This window comes from Phyllostomus discolor, chromosome 8, assembly GCF_004126475.2.
Source record: "Phyllostomus discolor isolate MPI-MPIP mPhyDis1 chromosome 8, mPhyDis1.pri.v3, whole genome shotgun sequence".
Taxonomy (NCBI): domain Eukaryota; kingdom Metazoa; phylum Chordata; class Mammalia; order Chiroptera; family Phyllostomidae; genus Phyllostomus; species Phyllostomus discolor.
In genome coordinates, this window is record NC_040910.2 from 57,946,282 (window position 1) to 57,964,497 (window position 18,216).

Genomic DNA, 18,216 nt, shown 5'->3' on the forward strand with positions numbered 1-18,216 from the left:
GGGCACCTAAACACAAAGGGCCTTTCTAAGGCCCTTGTGACAGTAGATTGTGACAAAGTCTGTCTGGGTGTGGTGTCGACTTTAGTCTCCTTTCCTGGGATAAGAGTCAGCATTTCCTGGTTGTTGAAACTCCCAGGATGGGAGGGGATATAACACAACTGAGTGCTTTGGGGAGGCTCTGCTTCTAAGCAAACAAGGGGTTTCAGGAACTGCAATGCCTTTACGTCAGAATAGATTTCAGTCTCAGCAGCAGATTTTAGGGCAGCCTGTCCTGAGCCCCGCCGGCTCACTCTGAGGGCCGAGCTGGTGTCTGGTGCCCGCAGGCTGGAAGTGGAAGCACAAACTGCTGCACACCTCCCCCGAGGACGTCCTGGGTGGCACCTCGGAAGGAGATTAAATGTAACACTCGCTGTGGTTCCCCTCAAGGGTGGGCAGTCCAGGAACATGGAACACATGATTTTTGGTTTTTTGTCCTTTTTTTTTTTTTTTGGTGGAGGTGAGGGTTTTTTCCCCCCAGCTTTGTTTGAAGAGGCAGAGAGAAGTGAATTGCGTTTCCACATGTTTTTACGGCCATGTGAGAAGGAAAATTCTAAGACAAAGGCTTATCTGAAGGCTTGTCTGGAGCCAGACAGCCTCTCCTCCACAGACCTGAGCTCATCTCTCCCTCTGCTCAGTAAGAGCCTGGGGAGAGCAGAGGCGGGGCTGCTCTAGCCCCTGCTTCCCTAGGGTCAGTGCTGGGTCACAGGGTGTAGCTGAGGACAGTACAGCAGCCCAGGAAAGACAAACATTGTTTTTAGTAAGGAGACACTGGTCTGCTTTGAAGGGACAAAGGCAGGAAACTGTGGGAATGAAAGGGGAAAAGCTTGCATTCGGGCTTCCTGTCACCACCAGAACCAGTAAGTAGAGACAACGGTTGAATCTTCATGGGCACTTTATTCAGATGCTGGCAATCTGAGAGGACAGTGGGTTATATACCCTCAAAAACCTTAACATCTCATCTCCAGGCAACCTTTTTTATATGGAGAAGAAAAGTATAGGTAAGGGGTTGCTGCTTTTTAAGATGCTCTCTGTCTTTCATCTTTCTTATTTTAATTATGATGTGTCTTTTTGTGAGCCTCTTTGGAATCATCTTGTTTGGGATTGTCTGCACTTTTCTTTCACCAGGTTAGGAAGTTTTCAGCCATTGTTTCTTCAAATAGGTTCTTGGTTCCTCGCTCGCTTTCCTCTCCTTGTGGTGCCCCTGTGGTGTGGAAGTTGTCATGCTTCGTGTTGTTCCAGAGGTCCCTTAGACTCTTCTCATTTTAAAAAATTCTTGTTTCTTTTTGCTACACTGACTGCTTGTTTTCTGCTACCCTTGTTTTCCAAATTGATGAGTCAATCCTCTGCTTCATCTAGCCTGCTGATTTCTCCTAGTGTATCTTTCATATCTGACTGGCTCTCTTTTAATGGTGTCTATGTCCTTTTTTATGCTTCTATCTCTTTATTGAAGCTCTCACTCAGTGTTTTGAACATCCTTTTAACCATCCTTTTGAACACTGTATTTGGTTGCTTGCTTGTCTCTATTTCATTTACTTTTTTCCTGAGATTCTTTTTCTTTCTTTGGGGCATTTTTCTTTGTCTCCTCATTCTGGCTGCCTCCCTGTGTTTGTTTCTGTGTATTAGAGCTGCCATGACCCCCAGTCTTGGTAGGGTCGCCTGATATGGTAGGTGTCCTGTGGGGTTCACTGGTGCAGTCTCCCTGAACACCTGAGCCAGGTGCTCTAGGAATGTCCCTTGTGTGGGTTATGCAGGCCCTTCTGCTGCAGTTGAGTCTTGTTTGCTGTTGGCTTCTCTGTGGGTGGAGCTGTCCCACTGCTTGGCTGCAAGGATTGCCCCCAACTACAACATGTTAGTTGCTGTGTGGAAGCTGGCTCCACACAGCTCATGTTGCCCCAGCAGGGTCTGCTACCTGCTGGGGTCTCCCTTCATGCCTGCCACATGTGGAGCTAACTGTTGGGTTGTGCTCTGGCGTGGTCGCAACCACTGGGATGTTGGTTCTGGGGCTACTTATGTGGGATTCCAGTGGTGTCAGGCGCTGTCTGTGACCAGCCCTGATCTACCTGTTTGGAGTTCCAAAGTGATCCAGTTTGTGGTGCCTCTGCTGGGCCTGGGCATGCATGAAAGGAGCCAATTCTCACCAGCACCAAGGTGGGGGCAGGACAGCAAAAGGCCTAAGTTTCCCTGAGATTCAGCTCCACCTACTGCTAGCAGTCTGTTCGGCTCAATCACCTAAAGAGCCTCTGGTGGTACACAGGTTGCGTGAGGGAGGCTCTCAGTCACCAGGCAGAGGCAAGTGGTGTTCACCAGGCTAATAGAGATTCAAACTTGGTGCCACTGCTGGGTTTGTGGCCATTCAGCAACAGTCTTGAGGCACACCAAGGTTGGATGCCTCCCAGCATGGGGCAGGGAGGGCCTCAGGGCTTCATCAGAGTGAGGCTAGCAGTGTTTGCCAAGCCAAACCAACGAAGGTTTGGCTATGTGAAGGGGGGGGCTTCGCACAGGAATGGTGGTGCCATTTAAAAAACAGTTTATTTAAAAAATAAGTCAGAAAGAGAAGAAGAATTCAGCAAAGAGAGTCTGGAAGGCATTACGCGGTTGAGTCAGCCCCATGAGAAGAGAATCTCCACTGGTTGCCTGGGTAGGGGGTGCACCTGCAGGCCGGAGGGTATGACAGTGTCTATAGAAAGCTTCTGTTAAAAGTGAGAATGGGGCTATGTCTAAAAAGGAACTCTTTAACATTTTTCAGCTTTAGTGAGTTACAATTAACATATAAAACAATGTATTTAAGTTGATCGGTGAGATGTGTTGGTATATGTATATATGGTGACTTGACTCCCACAATCAGGCTAGTTTTAGTTACCTTTCTCTTAGGTGAGAACAGTGAAGATCTCTCAGCAAATTTCAGTGGCACGGTGCTGCATCATTCACTACAGCTACCACACCATTTCTCAGGCCCCCAGGACTTCCTCATACTCATTATAGGGATCTCCCTGTGAACACATGTGTAATGCAAACAAGGCATTACTTAACTACACATAAAATTTGGCAATGGTTTCAAAATATCATTAAACACCTAAAGTTCATGTTTTCCTAATTGTAAAACCATCTATTTTTGATAATGTGCTTCTCTTACATCTTGCAGAAAGTCATCAATGAGAGTTTTTCATCCTCCTCATGAAGCAAACATTTAGTCTCTGCTCCAAACATCATAGTCCTTCTGTTCACTGATGCTTGCCCCATTCCAGCTTGGCCTGGGGGAGCTCTGGGTTCCAGAGTTCTAGTAAAACCAGTCTCTTTTTTCCTTTTCTTTTCTTTTCTTTTCTTTTCTTTTCAGATTTTATGTATTCTTTAGAAAGAGGAAAAGGGAGGCAGAAAGAGAGGGAGAGAAACACGGATCAATTGCCTCTTGCAAGACCCCAAATGGGGACCCAGCCCGCAATTCAGGCATGTGCCCTGACCAGGAATCAAACTGGTGACCTTTTGGTTCTCAGGCTGGCACTCAAACCACTGAGCCACAGCAGCCAGGGGAGAACCAGCCCTGCTTTCAGGCACAGCTACAGTGCACATTTTCTCCTCACTTTAGGGCTAGCACTCCCTTCTCCAGGGAACCACACTTCCTTTCAGTAGAACATATCTACATAGGACTCAGCACTCCCTATTGAGCTCAGTTCTTTGTGTTCTTCAAAGCTGGTCAGCATTTTCTTCCCAGAAACATTTCCCTGCCCCTTGTTGACTGGAGATGAAACCAAGGACACATCTGGCGAGTGCTCCCTGAATTGCAGTGATTCATTATTTTTGTGCCTTTCCCACCCAAGGTTAAAGTTGGCACCTTATTTTTTCTTGTAACACTAGTAATTCACATGATGTCAACACATGAAATATTTATAAAAGGAATGAATGTATAATAGGTGCTTATAAAATGTGCAAAAAGAATGTGAAAGTAAACAAACAAACGCTTTCTTTCTTAGCTAGGTTTCAGCAAAGAGCAAACATTTGAGATCATCTGAAGGGCAAAAGGAGGTGAGGTCATGTGATTCTGGGTCATCTCACCTGGGAGCTTTTAGCCAAATGGGGCCATTGAGCCTCTGAAATGTGGCAAGTTCAAACTGAAATGTGCTGCAAGATTTCAAAGACTTTGCATTTAAAAAATGTAAAAGAACTCATTCATAATTTTATATTGACAAGATGTTGAAATGACAATAGTTTCAATACATTGAGTTAAATAAAATACAAATCAAAATTATTTTTCTCTACTTCTATTTACCATTTGGCTATGTCTCCATATACGAGCGTCACATTGTTTTGGTTACATAGATTTGTAGTAAGATTTGAAGTGTCCTCCAATGCTATTATTTTTTAAAAAATATTGTTAATGCTCCAGAGACCTCTTAAAACTGAGGTTCAACCCTGGCTGCCATGCCCACATCATCCCAAAAGGTGAAAGGTCCCTGGTTTGATTCCTAATTAGGGCATATGCTTGGGTCGCAGGCCTGGTCCCTGGCTGGTACACCTACAAGAGGCAACTGATCCATGTTTCTTATACAAGTTAATGTTTCTCTCCCTCTCTTTCTTCCTCCCCTGTCCTCTCTCTAAAAATAAATAAATAAAAGATTTTTTAAAAAACTGAGGTTCAGCTTTTCCATTTATGCAAGACAACCATTGAAATTGTAACAGAAATTGCATTGAATGTGCTACAAATTTATATAGGATTGCCATCCTAATATTATTAAATCTTCCAATTCATTAACATGGAATGTCTTTCCACTGATTTATATCCTTTCAAATTTCTTTCAGCAAAGCTTTGGGGGTTGTGGGGGATGAGTTTTTCTTACCTTTGGTAAAGTTTATTTTTAGGTATTTTATTCTTTTGGACGCTCAAAAATGAAATTGTTTTCTTTTTGTTTTTTGAGCATCTTTAAAAAAAAGATTTTATTTATTTATTTTTAGAGAGAGGGGAAGGGAGGGAGAAAGAGAGGGAGAGAAACAACAATGTGTGGTTGCTTCTCATGTGCCCCCTGCTGGGGACTTTGTCTGCAACCCAGACCTGTGCCCTGACTGGGAATTGAACCAGTGACCTTGGGTTCCCAGGCCAGCACTCAATTCACTGAGCCACACCAGTAAGGGCTGAACATCTTTTTTTTTAAATTGTTGTTCAATTACAGATGTTCCACATTTTCCCCATTGTTCACCCCTGCCCTGCCTGCACAGTCAATCCCCACCCTGTTGTCCAGGCCCATGAGTCCTCTACGCAAATCCTTGATTTGCCACTTCCCTCGCTTTCACCTGTTATCACCCTTCCTCCTCCTCACTGGTCACTGTCAGTTTGTTCTCTATTTCCATGTCTCTGGTTATATTTTGCTCATTTGTTTGTGTTCTTGATTAGATTTCATTTATAGGTGAGATCATACGGTATTTGTCATTCACCACCTGGCTTATTTCACTTAGTGTAATGCTCTCTAGTTCCATCCATGCTGTACTGAAGGGCAGGAGGTCCTTCTTTCCTTCTGCTGCGTAGTATTCCATTGTGTAAATTTAGCACAGTTGTTTGGGTTTTTTAATTTTTTTAATATGTTTTATTGATTATGCTATTACAGTTGTCCCATTTTCCCCCCTTCACTCCCTTGTGCCCTGCGCATCCCCTCCCACCCACATTCCCCCACTTTAGTTCATGTCCATGGGTTGTACATATAAGTTATTTGGCTTCTACATTTCCTATATTATTCTTACCCTCCCCCTGCCTATTTTCTACCTACCATCTTGCTACTTATTCTCTGTACCTTTTTCTCCTCCCTCCCGCTCCCCTGTTGATAACCTTCCATATGATCTCCATTTCTGTGCTTCTGTTCCTGTTCTAGTTGTTTGCTTAGTTTGCTTTTGTTTTTGTTTTAGGTGTGGTTGTTAGGTGTGGTTGTTAATAATTGTGACTTTGCTGTCATTTCACTGTACATGTTTTTTATCTTCTTTTTCTTAGATAAGTCCCTTTAACATTTCATATAATAAAGGCTTGGTCATGATAATTCCTTTAATTTGACCTTATCTGCCCTTCCATTCTAAATGAAAGCTTTGCTAGATAGAGCAATCTTGGATGTAAGTCCTTGCCTTTCATGATTCGGAATACTTCTTTCCAGTACCTCCTTGCCTGCAAGGTTTCTTTTGAGAAATCAGCCAGCTGGCAATCTTATAGGCACTCTTTGTAGGTTACTGTCTCTTTTTCTCTTGCTGCTTTGAAGATTCTCTCCTTATCTTTACTCTTGGCTAATGTAATTATCAAGTGCCTTGGTGTGTTCTTTCTTGTGTCCAACTTCTTTGGGACTCTCTGAGCTTCCTGGACTTCCTAGAAGTCTATTTCCTTCACTGGATTGGGGAAGTTCTCCTTTATTATTTGTTCAAATAAGTTTTCAATTTCTTGCTCTTCCTCTTCTCCATCTGGTACCCCTACAATTTGGATTTTGGAATGTTTAAAGATGTCCTGGAAGTTCCTAAGCCTCTCCTCATTTTTTTGAATTTTTGTTTCTTCATTCTGTTATGGTTGAATGTTTCTTTCTTCCTTCTGGTCCAAATCATTGATTTGAGTCCCCATTTCCTTCCCTTCACTGTTGGTTCTCTGTGCATTTTCCTTCATTTCACTTAGTGTAGCCTTCATTTTTTCATCTAATTGGCAACCATATTCAACCAATTCTGTGAACATCTTGATTACCAGTGGTTTGAACTGTGCATCTGATAGGCTGGCTATCTCTTCATCGCTTAGTTGTATTATTTCTGGAGTTTTGATCTGTTCTTTCATTGGGCCATTTTTTTTTTTTGGTCTCGGTGCACTTGTTATATAGTAAGTGGCAGAGCCTTAGGTTTTCACCAGGGTGGGGCAACCCACCTCACTGCATTGTGACGCTATATGTGAGAGAGGTGTCTGAGGGAACAGTGCCACTTGCTCTGCCCTCTGCCAGTTTTCAGTCACTTCCCCCACTACCCACAATGAAATTGGGCCCTTCTGATGCTGGTTCCTGAGTGGGCGGGCTTGTGTACATTCTAGGAGCCTGATGGTCTCTCCAATGAATTCTCCTGTGAGGCTGGGAGTTTATTCTACTGCCACCTCAACCCCTGCAGGCATTTCAATCAGAGGTTTGAGGCTTTATTTCCCAGAGCTGGAACCCTGGGTTGCTTAGTCTATCTAACTCCCCAGTTGTTCCTTCTGGTTTATCTGAATACAAATGTGAGACTGCCCAGTCTGCAGTCTGCAATCTGCCACCTCACCAGGTCCATCAGCTGCTGCCTTGCCCATCCTCGGTCCTCCAGCCATTGCCTTGCTTTGAGTTCTCTCTGCCCAGTTCCCATCTCTGCCCCTCCTACCAGTCTGGATGAATGTTTCCTTTTTAACTCCTTGTTGTTGGACTTTCATACAGCTCAATTTTCTGTCAGTTTTGATTGGTTTTTGTTTTTAAATTTGTTGCTGTCCTTCTTTCGGTTGTGCAAGGAGGCACAGTACATCTACCTACATCTCCATCTTGACCGGGAGTGTCTCTCCTTTTTTTTTTTTTTTTTTTTTTTTTTTGGTCTGAGAAGCTGTATTTTTCACCTTCAATTTTAAATGATAACTTTGCTGGATAAAATAATCTTGGTCGCAAATCTTTGCTTTTCATTACTTTGTATACTTCATGCCAGTCCCTTGTGATCTGAAATGTTTTTGTTGAGAAATTGGCTGACAGCCTTACTGGAGCTTCCTTGTAGGTAACTAACTGTTTTTCCCTTTCTGTGTTTAAAAGTCTCTCTTTGTCTTTAAACTTTGCCATTTTAATTATGATATATCTTGTTATAGGTCTATTTGGATTTATTTTGATTGGGGTTGTGTGCTTTTTGAACTTGTGTGACTTTTTTCTTTTTTTTCTTCATCAGGTTAGGGAAGTTTTTATCATGATTTCTTCAAACAGGTTTTCTGTCTCTTGCTCACTTTCTTCTCCTTCTAGTACCCCTGTAATGCAGATATTCTTATGCTTCATTTTGTCTGAAAGTTCTCTTGAACTCTCCCTGTTCTTTTTATCTTTTCCTTTTTGTTGTTCTGATTGGGTGTTTTTTTCTACCTTTTCTTTGAAATCATTGATTTGGTCCTTGACTTCCTTTAGCCTACTTTTAATTCATTTTAGTGTATTTTTTATTTCAGGTATTGTATTTTCATTTCTGATTGATTCTTATTTATAGTTTCTATGTCCTTTTTTCATGGTTATATAGTTCCCACTAAGTTCCTTGTAGTTCTCCCTAAGGTTCTTGAGCATTCTTATAACTATTACTTTGAACCCCATGACTGATAAATTGCTTAACTCCATCTCAGTTAGCTCTTTTTCTGGAAATTCCTCCTTTTCTTTCTCTCCCCATTTTAGTTGTATCTTTGTAGTATTTTTTAATTATTATATAGATCTGCTTTGACTCCCCATATTCATGGGATGGTCCTATGTGTTAGTAGTCTTATGGGACCCAGTGGTGTGGTCTGCTTAATCTCCTGATTTCATTGTTCTATGAATGCCTCTTATAAATATTATGTGGATGTTCTTGTTGTACTTGGGTCTTTATTTCTGTTGGTCTGCTCATGGTTGGGATCTCCCCTCCCACTGGCTGAGTGAGAGCCTTAACCCCAGCTACATCTTGCAAGCTGTCTTACAGGTGCTAACAGAACAGAACAAAACAAAACAAAACAAAAGCAGACAAAAAGTCCAACAACCACGGCAAAAAACAATAATAAAAGGGAAAAGAATAAGAAAGGAGAAAAGAGGAAAAATAGTAAAAATAAAAAGAGAATAGGAGAAGACAAAAGGAAAGAAAAAAGACTGTGAGAAAAAAGAGGAAGAGAAACAGTAAGGAATAGAAATAGAAAAACAGAAAAAAGAACAAAGAGGAGTTCTGGACAAGATGGAGGTATAGGTAGAAACCCTTCACTTCCTAGCACAACCAAGAGGAGCAGAACAACCAATTTAAAATTGGTTGAACAACCAGAAGTACCAGAAAATCAAACTGCACGCAACTCCGACAACAAGGAATTAAAGAAAAAATCATCCAGAACAACCAGACCCATAAGAGCCTGCAGCAAGGCTGTGCGGGTAGAGCCAGCTCAGAAAAATCACAGCAAGCCTGCAGACCGAGTGGGCTGGGCTGGCTGAAGGCAAAACTCTGAGACTCAGAGCTGACTGTGGATTATGGTGGGAGTTGCCATAGTGGGAGGAGCTCCCAGTTTCCTGAGGGAGTCAGGTGGAAAGTGGGGTGAGCTGTACTGTTCCCTCTATGCCCCCTCCCCCACAGGCAGCTGCACAGCACAGCAAGGAGGGTTGCCATGCCCAGGGGGAACACCTAATCCCCACTCCCTTACAACTTAACAGGGGTGCCAAGACAAAGAAATATGGCCCAAAGGAAAGAATAGAGCAAAACTTCAGAAAGAGAACTAAGAGATGAGGAGATAGCCAACCTATCTGATGGAGAGTTTAAAGCCCTGGTAATCAAAATGCTCACAGAACTGATTGAGCTTGGTTGAAAAATGAAAGAACAAATGAAGGATACCCAAAGTGAAATAAAACAAAATATTCAGGGAACCAACAGTAACAGGAAGAAACTAGGACTCAAATCAATGATATGGAACAAAAGGAAGAAGTAAATATCCAACCGGAACAGAATGAAGAAACAAGAATTCAAAAAAGTGAAGAGAGTCTTACAAACCTCTGGAACAACTTGAAAAGTTCCAGTATCTGAATTATAGGGGTGCCAGAAGGAGAAGAACAACAGCAATAAATGGAAAACTTATTTGAATAAATAATGAAGGAAAACTTCCCCAATCTGGCAAAGGAAATAGACTTCCAGGAAGTCCAGGAAGCTCAGAGAGTCCCAAAGAAGTCAGACCCAAGGAGGAACACACAAAGGCACATCATAATTACATTAGCCAAGATTAAAGATAAGGAGAGAATCTTCAAAGCAGCAAGAGAAAAGGAGACAGTAACCTACAAAGGAGTGCCCATAAGGCTCTCAGCTGATTTCTCAAAAAACTTGCAGGCAAGAAGGGACTGGAAAGAAGTATTCCAAGTCATGAAAGGCAAGGACCTACATCCAAGATGACTCTGTCAAGCAAAGAAAGCTATCATTTAGAATGGAAGGGCAGATAAAGTACTTCCCAGATAAGGTCGAGTTAAAGGAGTTCATCATCACCCAGCCTTTATTATATGAAATGTTAAAGGGACTTATCTAAGAAAAAGAAGATAAAAAATATGAACATTAAAATGACAACAAAGTCACAACTATCAATAAATGAACCTAAAAGAATAGAAAAACAATGAAAACAAAAGCTAAGCAAACAACCAGAATAGGAACAGAATCAGAGAACCTGACACACATGGAGGGTTTTCATTGGGGAGGGGCAAGGGAGGAATAGAGGGGGAAAAGGCACAGGGAAGAAGAAGCATAATTAGTAGGCATTAAATAGAAGGGGATAGACAAAAATGGCATAGGAAACAGAAGACTCAAAGAATTCGTAAGTACAACCCATGTACTTATTAGTAGGAACTAATGAGGGGAGGGGGAAATGCTGGAGGGTTGGGGGGTGGGGCAGAGAGGGGTAGGTGGGAAAAATGGGAAGAACTGTAGTAGCATGACCAATAAAACTACTTTAAAAAAAAGAAAAAAATAAGAAAAGGAAAGAAAAGGAGAATAAGAAAAGAACAGAGTAAAATATGAAATGAAATAAAATAGGAAAAAATAGAAAGAATTAAATTAAAAGCTATGAAAAAGAAAAAATAATGAAAAAGAACTGCCCTGGCTGGTGTGGCTCAGTGGATTGAGTACTGGCCTGCATTGGAAACCAAAGAGCTGCTGGTTCGATTCCCAGTCAGGGCACATTTCTGTGTTGTGGGCCAGGTCCCCAGTGGGGGGTGCATAACAGGCAACCATGAATCGATGTTTCTCTCCCTTTCTTTCTCGCCCTCTTCCCCTCTCTAAAAATAAATGGATAAAATCTTAAAAAGAAAAAAGAGAAAGAACAAAGTGGAATTCATCTCAGCAGAGTTTAGTACCTGCTTGATGGATTCCCCATTTGAATACAGCTCTGATATTGTCTGAAGCTGGTGTAAGCCAATGTCAGATTCAATCCACATTTGCCTCTCAGCAGCCTGTTCAAAGTCATAAGAGATCCAGTTTTTGGATGCCTCTGCTGGGCTTTGCTGGGCCAAGGAGGGGCCAAGCTGTGTTCCAAAGCTGGCTATTACCAGCCTATGGCCAATTGGGAGTGGGTCAGCAGATTTCCTGAGGCACTGCAGGATCTTCCTCCACCTTCCTCTATCTACTAGCTAGCTGTCAGTCTTAGTCTCTGAAATGGCTGTGTCTGAAAGGGCTTCTGGCAGAATTGGGAGGATTGGACCTCTGGATCTCCCATCCGGGGACAATGCTGTTCAGACTTCAGGGAAGGAAGTTGGTTTCCTCTGACCCAGAGTCACACATCTGAGTCTGTCCTGGATTATTTCCCTGAACTGTACAGGGTGGAGCTCCAGTAGGCAGGAGGAGCCCATAGTTAGGGTCTGCCAGAAGCCAAGAGCATGTTTCTACCAGGTGTTTCTCTTGGCTCTCCTGTGAGGGGAAGTGCCAGGCTGATTCCCAGGAAAGTGTACGGAATGGTCATGGCCCAAAGCCAGTTTCTGACACCCTGAGTCTTGTCTCTCTTGCTGCTCTCCTTTGAGATTTGATGGCTTTGTGGTAGTGTGCTTTGGTTCTTTTATCTTAATCTTTTGTGTGCCTAGAACAGGTTTTTCACTTATGGTTGCCATGGTGATTATATAAAATATTTTATATTTATTACTTCCTCAGAAACTAATAACAACTTCATTTCAGCAGCATACAGAAACTCTATACATTCATTTCTTTTGTCCTCACATTTCAGGTTATCCACATAGTAATTTACATCACCTTTATACTGTATATCGACAACAAATGATTGCAGTTATAATTATTTTTATTTTTTAAAGGATTTTATTTGTTTTTAGAGAGGGGAAGAGAGGGAAAAAGAGGGAGAGAAACATCAATGTGTGGTTGCCTGTAGTGTACCCCCTGCTGGGGACCTGGCCCACAACCCAGGAATGTGCCAAGACTGGGAATCGAACCCATGACTCATTGCTTTGCAGGATGATGCCCAAGCAACTGAGCTACACTGGTTAGTGCTCCTTCATTTTTGAAGGAAAACTTTTCCATGTATATTATATTTGTTTTACAGTTTTTTCCTTTGATATTTGAAAGTATAATCCCAATCTCTTCTGGCCTGAAAGGTTTCATCTAAGAAATACTTTCTTAGAAGTGGGGTTTTCTTTTATGTGATGAGTCATTTTCCTTCTGTAGCTTTCAAAATTATCTCTTTGATTATTGACAGCTTAAAAATTGTAATGTGTCTTGGTCTTGGTGTAACTTTTATCTTTTTAGCTTATTAGGGGAATTTTGATCCTCATGAGTCTGGATGCCCATTTCAAGTTTGGGATGTTTCTCTCATTATGTCTTTTAAATGGATTTTCTGTCTCCTCTCTCTCTTTTCCTTCTGAGATTGCCATAATGTGCATATTGTTTCCTTGATTGTATCCATATGAGCCACAGTCTTTCTTCACTCTTTTACCTTTGTTTCCCTATTTGCAGCTCTAAGTGGATAATTTCAAATAACTTGTCCTAGACTTCACAGATTTTTCCTTCTGCTTGGTCAAGTCTGGTGTTGAAGCTGTCTGTCTATTGAGTTTCAGTTCAATCACTGTTTAATTCAATGGTGAAATTTTTTATAGTTTCTATTTCTTTGTTAAACTTATCCTTTTGTTCATGTGTCATTTTGCTAATTTTGTTTAGTTGACTGTGTATTCTTATAGTTAACTAAATATTAAAAGGATTATTTGAATTACTTGTAAGACAGTGACTAGATCTCCGCCTCCTTGGTTTAATTGTTTACCTGTGTCTTTGTGACCATTCTGTTCTTGAGTTGACATCCATGCATTTGATTAAGCTGTCGCCTCTTCCAGACATTGAAGTGTTGCTTCAGCAGGGTAAGGTTTTCACCTGCTGCCTCACTTGGGCTTCTGTGTACTAGGCCATTAGGTTCTGTGGGCAGGTGGGATTACTGTTGGGTCTCTAGTTGGGTGAGGACACTGGCTAGGTCCCCTTGCCTGGCAGGGCTGCTGGCTGGGCTCCATAGTCAGGCAGGCCCACGCCCTTGGTTCCACAATTGTTCCTGGTCGGTGGAGTTCACAGGCTGCGCTGTTTAACAAGGTGATGCCCTGACTATGCTCTGTGCCTGCCCAGGACTGCAGGGCAGGCTCCCCAGGTGCTCCTGGTTGCACAGTCTGACAGGACAGGAGGATGGGATTATGCAGGGAAAACAAAACTGTGCTTTCTACCATTTCACATTATTTTTTTTCTCTTCTGTATTGCTGTAGCCACTTAAGTGAATTCCTGAGCAGACCCCTAGATCTTTTTATCCATGGACAGCTGTCTAATCATCATTTTTTCTATGGGGGGATGAGGCTGGCACTGCCCACTCCATCATCCCGCTGCTGTCACTTCCCAATCTGGATTTGGGTAACACTGTATCACCGTTGACAGGAGAGACGTGGCTCTTCTTGCTGACACATGTAAAGAATTACAGATCAGCAAATCTATTAGCATGTAATCAGTTTATTCATGATCCATTCCCATGGAAGAAGATGAGAAGGGGTAGAGTCAGGGGTGAAAGAAAAAGTTTCAGGGCAAAGCAGGGCAGCAAAAGTAAGAGGAGCTGAAAACCAGGGTGGCAAGCCCCCAGGTGGCCTGAGGCACAGTGGCCCAGGAGCCAAGAGCTCCAAGAGCACCCTGAGCTCCCGAGAGAGAGCAAGTCCTTTGTTCTGAAGACTTATATAGTTGGTGGGAGAGAGAAAAAAATTACATATTGATTAATGGGTAAATGTGGTGCCAGCTTTCCTGGGGAAATGTGACTACCCAAACTTAGGTGTGTGTAGGGGTCTGTCAGCCCAAATCCTTATCTTGCTCCAGACTCCATTTGTTCATCTTGTTGTAAAATAAATACATGCCAGGAGGCAGTTAATTAAAATTGGGGCCTTTACCCAAAGTTATTTTGGGGCTCTTTCTGTAAGTATCAGGGACTCCCTTGTAAAACAGATAGTGGCCAGAGGTAGGCCATTAACCAAAGTTGTTTTATGGGCTCTTCTTTGGACACCAGGGACCCTCTCCCACATTCCAGGCCTTGGGATGAAAGCACAGTTTCAAGGCTTTCTTTCCCAGATAGTGGAAATGCTACATAGAATTTCAAGGACTTCCCTTCTTTTTTGCCAACATAGTGTTTCTTGTGATGTTGAAACACCTGGCAATATTATCAGACCAGGCTGAGGACTGCTGAGTTAGAGTGTGAGACATGTCTTCTTCCTCCTCTCTGCCTCAGTGTACTATTTATTCTACCTAAGTGGTAAAAGGTGTTTCCTGGGAACCAGGATGCTAGACGCTGGCCAGTGACAGCAGTGCAGTCTCAGAGTTCTTCCTATGCTGTTTCCCACCTCATCACTTCACAGGTCATGTGGATACCTTATAATAACTAAGCAATCCTAATTCCTACTCAATCTATAAATATATTGTCTATAGAGGCAAAATGTATTTTGAACACATTGTTATCTACTCGATCAATCAAGAACAAGAAGAATTAAGTTTTCTACATTTTCACTTACTCATTCTCTGGGGCTCTATTGTTTTCTTCCTTTTTTATATAGATTCAAGTTTCTGACCTATATGATTTTCCTTTATTCTAAAGAGTTTTTAAAAACATTTCTTGTAAGTCAGGTCTACTGGCAACAAAGTTCCTTGGTTATTGTTTGTCTTTTAAACATTTTGTTTCTCCTTCACTTTTGAAGTATAATTTCACAGGGTATTCTGAGTTGATATGTTTTTCTTTTCATTTATTTATTTATACATTTAATCCTCACCCAAAGATATGTTTATTGATTTGAGAAAGAAACATCAATGTGAGAGAGACACATCGATTGGTTGCTTTCTGTACACTCCCTGACCGGGGATTGAACCCACAACCTAGGTATCTGCCCTGACTGGGGATGGAATCCACAACCTTTTGGTGTACAGTCATCCCTTGCTATACTGCAGTTCACTCATGGCAGTAACCCATGATACAGTGATGCCACAATAAGTGAACCATGATACAGTGAGGGATGACTGTACACTTCACTGGTGAGTACCCATATAGAATTTTATATGTTGTTAAAATTACATAGGTTTAAGAGTGTAGAAAGTGTGTAAGAGCATATGAAGTATTTGTAAGAGTGTGGTAAAGGTTAATAAGAGAGTGGGAAAGGTTTATAGGAGTGTGGGAAGGGTTTATAAAGCCTTAAAATATATACAAATAATAAAATAAATATAACGCCACTACTTCATGGATTTCCACCTATCGTGGGGGTCTCTACAATGTACCTATTCTGAGATAGGTAAGGGATCACTGTACTGAACAACATTCCAACAAACTGAGCTACCACCCTTACCCCCTTGAGTGTGAAGTGGACTTAGAGATTCACTTCTAAAAATATAGTGTGGACAATACAATGTACAGTTGATGTATTACAGAATCATATACCTGAAACTTATATAATTTTATTACCAGTCACTCCAAAAAAATCAATTAAAAAAAGAAAAATATAGTGTGGAAAAGAAAAGTGATAACTTTAAAATAAAAAATAATTCTGCCTAACACTATCTTAGCTAAATGAAGAAGGTTGACACACCCACCGATAACTCACATTGCCGTCATGCACCCCTGGATACACATAATATCACCTAAACATGCAACTCCATTGTAGTCTTAACAGATCACCTGAGAAACTCAAATACACTGGCAGTGTACAAAATATCTGACCAAAAGTCTTTGAAGTGTAAAAAGATAATTGAAAAGGGAAAGACTGAGAAATTATCATTCATAGATCATAAAAAACTAAGGAAACATGATGACTAAATGAAACATGGTATCATGGATTAAATCCTGGAACAGAAAAATTACATCAGTAGAAAAATGGTGAAATCTAAAGTCTGTAGTTAATTGTCATATACAATGCTGATTTCTTAGTTTTAATAAACACATCATGTTTAATATTAATGGTATTGGTATCTGGGAATTCTCTATATTTTTTGCATCTTTTTTATAAATCTAAAATCATTCCAAAATAAACATTTATTTAAAAAAAAACTAGAAAGGAAGCATAGAGAAATATCTGTCTCTGGTGAATAGCAAAAGGTTGGGTAAACAACAACTTGTTATTAATAATTACCTCCAAGGAGAGGGGTGAGAAGAGATAGGAGAGTAAGTGGCTATTACTAGTTACTCATTGTAATTGTATTTTTAGAAAGCATTTCCACTTATGATACATCTATATATTACTGTGGAAAGCCATTTTTAAAAAGTATTTGAAAACTAAAGTCGTCAGGTTTCTGATGGTAAATGGCTCTGTTTGCCCTAATGGACAATGCTCTTTGAATCTTCGAGAGAAATAATTCCATATGTGGCCACTGTTGGAAAAAATAAAATTTATTGTTTTTTTATGTCAGTTGAGGTTCACAGATCATTTCTTGTTGATAAATCAGAGAATCGGTCCCAAGTAAATGAGACCCCAGGAGACAGCCAAAATTCTCAAGCACATTCAAGCAGCCCAGGAGAATAAGGTCCTGGAGAAGCAGGGCAATCTTTCCTCACAGGGCCTTGCACAATAGATGGGAAAAATCAGGTAATGAATGCCTAGGGGTCCACCTCCTCTGTGGCTTTCTGTTTGCCTCAAGAGTCCCCTGAGACACTGGCTGTTGTCATTGTACTTGTAATGGTGCATATGAACTCAGGTGCACAGCCTGCCGGTGGAATCCCAGTGCTTGAGATTCCCTACCCCTAGCCCCTCAGGAGGAGCCGGCTGCAGCACTGCTTGGGAAGCCTGATGAGCTGAGCAAAAGCCAGTGTGTGTAGGGACCGGGCATAGGTAACTGAGAAAAAATGGACCTGGTTTCCAAGAATCCTATCTGCTGTTTTGCTCCTCTCCAGGGTAGTGTGTTCTCTCAACAGAGTCCTTTGTAGCAACTTGAAAAACCCAGGAAGAATATTTAGTTCAATTAACTAGGTGCAACTTTAAAAAAACATGGGACATGTTAGAAATGTGTGAGAAATAAGAGATGGGAGGAACCGGATGCTCAGCTCCAAGTTCCTTTATTTGATGCTGCGCTTATGGGTGGGCGGGCTGACTCAGATCCACTGCAGCCCCAGGGTGGGGGTGGGGAGGGAGGCAGGAGTGGGGTTTTTAAAAGAAAAAGCAGGGTTTGTGGGGTAATAGGGGAGGGGTTAGTGTTCTTCCAGGCAGGTGCCTCAGGGTTCCAGAATGTGAGTCGGGACTATGGGTTAAGTAAAGGGCAGGCTGATCATTGACCATTGCGGCTGGCTGGCGCCAAATGTCTATTGTGCACCTTGCGAGAGAGTTTCGATTAAGCCGCAGGCTATCAAGCCAGTTGGGATAACTGAGTCATGAGCAGTCCAGGGGGTTGGAAAACTGGCCTGACCCTTTCAGGACAAACCTTTAGAACATGTTCACTGCATCTTCTTGGGCCTGGTTCTTTCGTCCACTTCTACCTCTGTGTCCACGCCCTCTACCAGGACAGTCCGTAGTCAGCAGAAGGGAAGACATAATAATTGGATCCCAGAAGTAAACGAACCTAATGAACAGCAGGGAAGCAGCACTAACAGTAAATCCTCAATGCCCTGGCTGGGTGGCTCAGTTGGTTGCAGCATTGTCCCATAGACCGAAAAATCGTGTTCAATCCGGGTCAGGGCACATGCTCTGGTTACGAGTCTGATTTCCGGTGGGGGGCGCATAAGAGAGGCAACCAATGAATACGTCTTTCTCACATCCATGTGTCTGTCTGTCTGTGTCTCTCTCCCCTTTCCTGTAAAAGCCAGGAAAAAATTTTCTGAGGTGAGGATTAAAAAACAAACAAAGCAGTAAATCCTCAGTGTATCTTCGTGTTTAATAGGAATTTATTTCTCACCAGCCACGCCGCCTGGGGGCATCACTGACTAGTGGTGGTAGGGACGGTGGGGACGTCCTCAGGGACTTGCCCTGGCCCAAGCAGAGTTTTCCTTTCAAAGTCTGTTTCTTGCCCCACCCT

General features: G+C 42.0%; 1 long non-coding RNA gene across 1 annotated transcript; it reads right to left on the reverse strand.

Moving 5' to 3' along the window:
* Positions 1-2,898: 2,898 nt before the first annotated feature.
* Positions 2,899-17,914, reverse strand: LOC118502051. The gene is made up of 3 exons (XR_004904727.1): positions 17,764-17,914; positions 3,173-3,350; positions 2,899-3,029 (listed from the first exon to the last, which is right to left on the reverse strand). It is a non-coding gene; the product is annotated as an uncharacterized LOC118502051 (long non-coding RNA).
* Between the last annotated feature and the right edge of the window lie 302 nt (positions 17,915-18,216).